Consider the following 9,350-nt stretch of genomic DNA (forward strand, 5'->3'; position numbering starts at 1 on the left):
AGCTTTGTGCAATTTGCCTCCTCCCCTCAACTTTTTAATCAATAGGTTGTCATCATGATTGAAGAACCCAAGCTAGAGGAACAGCAAGTAAAAAAGCCACATTCGTGGTAGGGCAGCATACCTCAGAGGATTTGCTTTTGGAGATGAAGTAAAAGAATCCTCTGCAGGAATTTAAAGACCATGGACGTATGATCATACAGAGGCTGATAGTACCTTGTCTCTCCCAATAGGTAAGGACATTAAATAATGCAAAAGTCAGTCCGCCAGGTATTGATTTGGGATAAAAGTTAAAAAGTCTCACCGGTGAAACAATATATTTATGTATAAAATATATATATAAAGCTACAATACAAAAAATAAATATACATTCAAAAAAAATCTATATATACATGTATTGCTTTTTCCTTCTGTTTGTAAATATACGCCCTGATTCTTTGTCTTCAGGCAGAAATTTAGCCTATTCTGCTGCAGGTAAGTCGTCTACAAATTCTAGCCTGAGGGTAGACTTTTCTACTTTGTATTTAATGCCGTTTGAAGACGCCTGAGTAGTTCTGAGTAGAACTTATGAAATTCCCAGCATCACAGAAGAGGTTTGTTTTTTCCATTTAACCCCTGAGTTCTGCCTCCTTTTCACAAATTGTCTCTATGCTGCAGGCCCTTCAGCCTAGAGTTGCCTAGGCCAGGGGAGGCCTGTCTAAATCTTGCAGGACAGCTTTTGAGTGTGGCATAATATTTTCACCACATCCAATGCCAGGTGAATGTGAAATTTGGGAATATTTGTATGAAGTCAGAGCACATTTCAAGCCCAGAAACAGAAGCTGATCCTTTATGTTCAGAACAAAAAAATAGACTATTTAATACCAACTTCTGGCATCAAGCAGGCTTATTTTCAAATCCTGGCTCAGCCACTTATTATTTAAATTTTGGTAAATTTCTTAATCTCTTGTACCCTAAGATGACTCAACTGTAAAAGGGAATGATGATAGTACCAGTTTCAGAAGCTTTCTCTGAAAAAATAAATATAAAATGTATGTAAAGTGCTGAACATAGAAGTGGGCATACAAACATTTTAATAAATTCAGGTTACTACTAATAATATAATTATCATGAAAAAGAAAAACACAAGAGTTTTATTGTGTCAGAACTCCCCATCCAGTCATAAACCAGCTAATCCAGTGCTGCATGGACCACAGAGATAAACTTCTCACTCTATTTAATAGACCAAAAACCTGAGTCTCAGAGAGGTCAAGCAAATTGCTCAAGTTCACACAGCTAAGGCCATGCATAGTCTTACAGGCAAATAGCAGGATTCATGTTAACCAAAGAAGAATCAGTAGGGATCCTGCAACATTAATTCAAATAGCTCACCCCTAAAGTTAATATATTTTTAGGACCGATAAAGCTCCTGTAATGGGGATTGCTCGGGAATCCAGATCTACTTGGCATTCTCAGAAGCGTCCTTGGGCTGCTTGAAGATTCGCAGCCTATAGCTTTTGGCAGTCCCCAAAGAGGGAGCTCTTTCCACTAACAAAATACAAAATGCAAAATTAATAAAAAGACCCTTTGAAACTGACAAATGTGCCTCAGGCAAACTATCTGCCCAGCAGCTGGTTAAAATTTAATCAGTTTTTTTTTTTTTAATTTTTTTTTTCAGGCCTGTACATCTTTTGTATGGAGCTCCCAGTCTGAGTGTGGTCAAAGTTTGTTAAACAAGAAATAATAGCCAAAGCTTTTTAATTCTGCAAATAAGCAGTGGATGCTTTAAGTGGCTGTGCAACACTGAAGAAATTAATTGCTCAGGTCTCAACAAAGCTGGATAATTCTTTAATAATTTTTGTTCTTTCTTTTAGAAAACATAAATTGGCAACTCTGTACCATACAGTGAATCTTAACAACAGTTTAGGCTTCTGAATTACACTGTGCTTTTTTCTGGGAAGTTGATCATGCCCTAAAAAAGAGAGGTAGAAGAGAGGGAGGGGAAGAATGAGAATGAATATGAGAATGAATCAACTGGCATAATGATGAGTTTTGTAAAATAAACAAACAAAAGCTCCATAAGAACTTAGTGAGGACCTACTGCTGTTCTTGTCACTCGGGCACTGGGACTAGAGGATTTTTCAACTCTTGGACAAGCAAGCGTTTTCCACCAAAAGAACAGGACTAAAAGGCCTGAATTTGTTTGTTCTACCTCCTCTTCTCCCATAAATAGGTATGCTATTAAAGACCCATATACCTAAACATCTAAGATGGAAACTGTCCACCAAGAAGTAAATCAGACAAGTCCTTGGTTGTCCAGAAACCGTAGTAACAATCACACAACTTCTTTGAAAGTGAAAGTGTTAGTTGCTCAGTTGTGTCCACTCTTTGCAATCACATGGACTATATATAACCTGCCAGGCTCCTCTGTCCATAAGGAGAGAGGAATTCCATAATTCTCCAGGAAAGAATACTGGAATGGGTAACCATTCCCTTCTCCAGGGGATCGTCCCAACCCAGGGACTAAACCCAGGTCTCCAGACAGATTCTTTACCCTCTGAACCCTCAGGGAAGCCCTTTCACTTTCCCTTTCAAGATGGAAACCGTCCACCAAGAAGAAAATTAGACAAGTCCTTGGTTGTGCAGAAACGGTAGCAACAATCACACAACTTCTTTAGTGCCTAATAAAGAAGGAGAAATGGGGGTTGGAAGAGAGAAGTTCTGGTCAATGGTGAACAAGGAGTTATTTTAGAAGTATAGCCCTACAAGAGAAGAGGGAACTTGAGTCTGAGACACCAAGGCCTTGGAACTGAATTCCTAGGGTATGACAGATGTATCTGGGGAGTGTGGAGAGTTGAGGGGAAAGAGTCAGGTTAGAATGCCCTCCAGGTGCTGCTGTGGCCTGGTTGGGGCCAATCTCTTATCCTGGAGGTACACACTTAAAGCTTTCTGAAGTGATGAGGGTTTTCCCTCTCAATACATTGAATAATTGCTATGTCAATTTAGTTGCTAAGTCATGTCTGACTCTTCTGTGACCCCATGGACTGTAGCTTGCCAGGACAGAGGAGCCAGGCTCCTGCCAGGCAGGCTCTGTCCATGGAATTTTCCAGGCAAGAATACTGGAGTGGTTTGCCATTTCTTTCTCCAGGGGATCTTCCTGACTCAGGGATTGAACCCAGGTCTCCTACATTGCAAGCGGTCTCCTACACTGCAAGCAGTCTCCTGCATTGCAGGCAGATACTTTACGGGCTGAGCCACCAGGGAAGCCCAATTGCTATAAATGCTTATCTTATCATAAGAATCCAAGTTATTTGTATGTTTTTACCCAACACTATATCCCACGCTGTCCCATTTGGGGACATGGTCTGGCACCTCTTCTAATAAGGGGAAGGATAATACCCATAATGCTCAGCTCTCAGCACTATGGGAAGCAGGCTGGTGGAGAAGGTTGTTTGTGGGCTTCAGAGCTAGGTCTATATCTCAACTTCATTCCCCATGCACCAACTGCTTGATCTTAGAAATTGACTTCACCTCTTTGAAGCTTGTTTTCTTCATTATAACTTGAAATAATAATACCTGAGTTTCAGGGTTATTGGGAAAATAAAATCAGATAGTGGTTAGAAAGTGAATGGGGCTTCCCAGGTGATGGCTCAGTGGTAAAGAATCTGCCTGCCAATGCAGGAGATGCAGCTTCAATCCCAGGTTGGGAAGACCCCCTGGGAAGACCCCCTGGCAACCCACTTTCCAGTATTCTTGCCTGGAAAATCCCATGAACAGAAGATCCTGGTGGGTCAAAGTCCATGGGGTTGCAAAGAGTTGGACATGACTTAGTAACTAAGCATGCACACATGCAGAAAATGAATAGTAGTGTATCATCTATTACTGATGAGAGTGAATGACAGCCTCTTACATGTACTTACATATACGTACTATCCATACACCCAGGAGCTCAGACAATTGCTATTCTCCTGTCAAAGTTTTGAGTTCTGCTAACTCACACACTTGCTTGTTTTCAAATTCTTGGCTGCAAATTCTTGGCTCCTACTTCATTCCTGTTCAGTGGCACTTATGGTCATTGAAAAACCCAATAAATAATTCCTGGCTTCACTCTGTGATCACTCTTTGCTTCTAAGGCCACATTTGACATAACTATGGAAAACTCAGAGAGTAAAATGACAATATAATTACTGACCATTACTTAGTGCTAAATATTAGGAAATGTTCTAATGGGTTTAGGTATTAAGCCTCAAAACAAACACATAAGATAGGTATTATTTTATCTTCATTTTGCAAATGAGGAAACAAAATAACAGAGAAGTGACTTGTCTAAGCTCACACAGCAGAGCCAGAATTTGAACCTAGGCAGCTGAGCTCCAGAAGCTTGTTTTTAAAATATGGTATATTCCAATCATTCCACAACTATAATTGATTTAAAGATAGACACATGATCCAGTTCATGATCATGGAGAGTCAGGAGCAGAATTAGAAAGAAAAATCTCCAATTACCTATTGCTATCCAATAGACATCTTAATTTTAATGTTACTAAAATGGAAAAACAAAATCAATTGCTTTGAACTTGTCATTTTCTTCCCCTCTCAATTTTGTTCTCCATATATCCTTGCCTAAAACCCACTCCTTGCCCAGTCTATTCCAATCAGTAAATGACACCAATATCTTCCCAGGTGCTGTAACAAAAAGCCCAGGGAACTCAACCAAGATGCAACATAGGAGAAACCTGAATTTCCCTCTTCCCATGGATATACCAAATATTCAAGTACTCTTGGAGCAATTCCCTTGGGGAAAAAAAGCCAGAAACTAGTTGAGTGACTCATATACATCAAGCTGGGACTCTTATACATCAAGCCATATTGAAACGGGTAGGAAAGGGTGACACATTCTCACCATAAACCCCATACCCATCATAGTGCCATACAATCAGGAAGGAACTCCCAGCTCCCCACTTCTTCCTAAGGAGGGAAGGGTTTGGACCACATATCTAGTGCCCACATATCTAGAGCCCCCAAATTACCTACATCTGAAAGCCAGTGGGGTTTATGTTCACAGGTTCTTTATGACTTTAGCAAACAAAGCAGAAGTTCTTAATTAAGAGTGTGAATACCTGCTATGGCTATCCCCCAAGAGGTATATTCAGTGATTAATCCAAGTCCATCTGACTTCCGACTTGCTTAACTAAAATTATACCATTACATATATAAATGCGTACATACATTATCTAAGTTGTCTTTGAGAAAAAGTCCTAACATGTTAACACTCATATATTGAGTAAATATTTCATATTCAAAGACTTTCGTCCTAACCTCTAATTATTTCCTAGTTGGCTGAACCAAATAACAAACAAATAACCAAAACAAATAAGAGAAATCCAACTTAGAAAGGAAGAAGTAAAATTATCTCTGTTTATAGGTGACATATTATATATAGAAAATCCTAAAGACTACACCAAAAAACTGGTAGAATAAACAATTTCAGTAAAGTTGCAAAATACAAAAATCTTTGTATTTGTAAAATATAAAAATCAGTGTCATTTCTACAGACCAACAGTGAACTATAAGAAAGAGAAATTAAGAAAACAACCCTATTTACGTTAGAATCACAAAGAATAAAACCTTAGGAATAAATTTAATCAAAGAGTAAAAGGCCTGGAAACCAAGAACCATAAAACATCAATGAAAGAAACTGTGTAAGATATAAATACAAAAAGATATTCCACATTATAGATTAAAAGAAGTAATATTGTTAAAAATGTTCACTCTACCCAAAGCAATCTACAAATTCAATGGGATCTCCCATCAAAATTCCAATGGCATTGTTTATGAAAACAGAAAAAACAACCCTACAATTTGTATGGAACCACAAAAGACCTCAAATAGCAAAGCAATCTTGGAAAAGAAGAACAAACTTGGAGACATCACACTTCTTGATTTCAAACTATATTACAAACCTATAGTAACCAAAACAACATGGCAACTGGCATAAAACAGACACAAAGATCAATGGAAGAGAATAGAAAGCCCAGAAATAAACCCACAGATTGCCAATTGATTGTGACAAAGAAGCTGAAAATATATAATGGGAAGAGGACAGTTTCTTCAATAAATGGTATTGGTAAAACTAACTGCCACAGGCAAAAAAAATGAAACAGGACCCCTGTATTATACTGCACACAAAAATCAACTCAAAATGGACTGTGGACTTGAATATAAGACCTGTAACTGTAAAACTCCTAGAATAAAATACAGGGAATGATCACCTTTGTATTGATTTTGGCAATGCTTTGTTGGACTTGACTTTGAAAGCAAGGGCTTCCCTGGTAGCTCAGCAGGTAAAGAATCCACCTGCAAAGAGGGAGACCTGGGTTTGAGCCCTGGGTTGGGAAGATCCCCTGGAGAAAAGAACAGCTACCCACTCCAGTATTCTGGCCTGAAGAATTCCTTGGACTACAGTCCATGGGGTCGCAAAGAGTTGGACATGACTGAGAAACTTTCACTAAAAAGCAAAGGCAACAAAAGCAAAAATAAATTAAAACTAAACAAAAAGGATTCTGCACAGCAAAGAAAACCACCAACAAAAGGAAAAGACAACCTATGGAATAGAAGAAAATATTTACAAATATATATTGCATAAGGAGTTAACATCCAAAATATAAATATACATGGAATTCACACAACTCAATAGAAAAAAAAAAAAAAAAAATTTAAAAACAATTCAAAAGTGGGCAGAGGATCTGAAGAGACATGTTTCTTTATAGAAGTGAAACCAAATAATATGCATATTTTGGTTTCTGTTGTACAATATTATGCTTGTGAGATTACTTCATGTTACCATGTGTTGTGGTTTACTCATTTCTATACTCTATATATCCCACTGTATGAATAAAACCACAATGTATTTATCATTTCTAGTGTTGATATACTTTTGTTTTGTTTCCAGATTTTGGCTGTTAGTGCTATAATGAATATATTTCCACATGTTTTGGAATGGAAAATCTATGCATTTCTCTCAGGTATCAGTTAAGTTCTTTTCAAAACCTTGTAAATGTCTTTCTTTTAGAATGCTGATATGCCTTTTGGAAAAAATATTGCCAGGGATTCTGAAAGGTGCTTTTATTTCTTCGTACATGTGGAGAAAGCTTAAGGATTCCGTATCACACAAGTTGTGGCTGAAGTTCAAACAGCAAGAGGTCCCCATTAGCCCACTAATCTTCATATTTACCAGAAACAGTCATCACAGTGTGAAAATTTCCACAGGGAAAGCCCAATTTTCTTGGTGTTGGGTGCCATAAGGATCAGAGACACCTATGAGGTGCTAATGATTCCTGGCCTTTAATCGTGTGAATTTAGTGATAACAAGGCTGCCAGTTTGGGGCTGTTCTGCCTAGATGGAGCTTTATCCAGACCACCCTGGCTATCTTCCAGAGTTCTAATGGTTTTTCTTATGCTTCTGTACTAGGCTGGGTTTTAAAATTCACAGGAAACACTCTCTCCTGGGCTCCCCTTTTTCACTCGCTAGGCTTTCCCCCACCTATCCTACTCCATTCACCTATTTCAGTGCCAAGAAAAGGAAAGTGTGAAATTCTACCCAGCTGGAGTTTCTCTAACTACACATATCAGATGTCATTAGATGGGGAAGTAAGTCCTTGGGGGCCAGCAAGTCTATAGAAAATTCCAAGTCTGGCATTCAAGCCTCTCTGCAATTTGGCTCCCACATCATTTTCAACATCATTTCCCATTGGTTCCAATATACCCTTTTCTGATACAATCATGCTGCTTTTTCCTTCCCTGAAAGTCTTACTACATGCCCCTCCTATTTTCTTTAAATATTTCACCTTGATTGTGTGTGTGTGTGTGTGCGTGCATGCATTTGTGAGTGAACTCCCTATTCTTGAGACACTTTGTTAGGTGTGTGGGAATAAAAAATGAGTAAAGCATGGATCTACTTTCAAGACACTTTTATTTTGACGAGGGAGTAGGAGAGCAGTATTGGATACAAGCACTCCCTGTAACTGGGAAGGGAGGCACCTAGGCAATACAAGGATGACTGCTGAACACTTGTCTACCAGAACTTTCTAACCAGAAAACTCTGGTAGACACGAAGGACTACATAATTTGGAGGGTGCAGTGCAAAGTGAAAATATGGGACTCTTTATTAAAAATGTACTAAGAATTTAAAGGTGAAAATAACAGAGCATTAAACCAAGAAGAAGGTCGTGTGCCACTGCCCAGTTGCCCAAGAAGCCATCTCTCTGATAGAGACTGTATCAGGAAGATGAAATCAAGAGAAAACTTCATGCATCTTCCTGTCTCCAGAGGAGATTTAGACAATCAGTCAAAATTGGGACTGAATTAGTGATGAGTAAATAGAAAACTAAGCAAACAACAAGAACAAAATAAGACAACTGTTCCTTCTAGACAAAAAAAGAAGTTGGGAAGAAATAGAAAAGTAATTGTTTATTTCCTTGGCTCAGTTGTAAATATGGTTTGCATAGTATATTAGCCAGCATTCTACAGAGAAACAGAACCAGTGGGAGAACCAATAGGTATACCTACATCTATTTATACTTATATAAACAGAACCAGTCGGCGTAACTGTATCTATTTATAATAGATGTAGATAGACACATGCATGCACACCAAGTGGCTTCAGTCGTGTCTGACCCTTTGTGACCCCATGGATCGTGGCCCTCCAGGCTCCTCTGTCCATGGGATTTTCCAGGCAAGAATACTGGAGTGGGCTGCAGTGCAGTGGGAAGATCCTCCAGGGGATCTTCCCAACCCAGGGATCTAACTGGCATCTCTTATGTCTCCTGCACTGGCAGGTGGGTTCTTTACCACGAGCACCCCCTGGGAAGCCCACAGATATGCATGTACATATACATATAACAGAAGCAGAGAGAGGCTGATTGCAAGGAATTGGCTCACATGACTGAGGGGCTTGGCAAGTCCACAATCAGCAGGGCAGGCCAGCAGGCTGGAGACCCAACAAAGAGGTGAAGCTGCAGTCTGAGTTCAAAGGCAGCCTGGAGACAGAAATCCCTTCTCCTTAGGGGACATCAGTCTTTTATTCTTAAGACCCTCAAGTGGTCAGATGAGGTTCAACCACATCAGGGATGGCATATGTTTTACTCAAAGTCTACTTATTTAAATGCCTGTTTCATCTTTAAAAATGCCTGTTCAGTGACATCTGGACTTGTGTTTACCAAAGATAAGGGTATTATACCCTAGCCATGCATGCATGCATGCATGCTCAGTTGCTAAGTTGTGTCTGACTCTTTGCAACCCCATGGACTGTTGCCTGCCAGGCTCCTCAGTCCATGGGATTTCCCAGGCAAGAATACGGAAGTGGGTTGCCATTT

Source organism: Cervus canadensis, chromosome 11 (genome assembly GCF_019320065.1).
Source record: "Cervus canadensis isolate Bull #8, Minnesota chromosome 11, ASM1932006v1, whole genome shotgun sequence".
In the NCBI taxonomy this organism is placed as follows: Eukaryota; Metazoa; Chordata; class Mammalia; order Artiodactyla; family Cervidae; genus Cervus; species Cervus canadensis.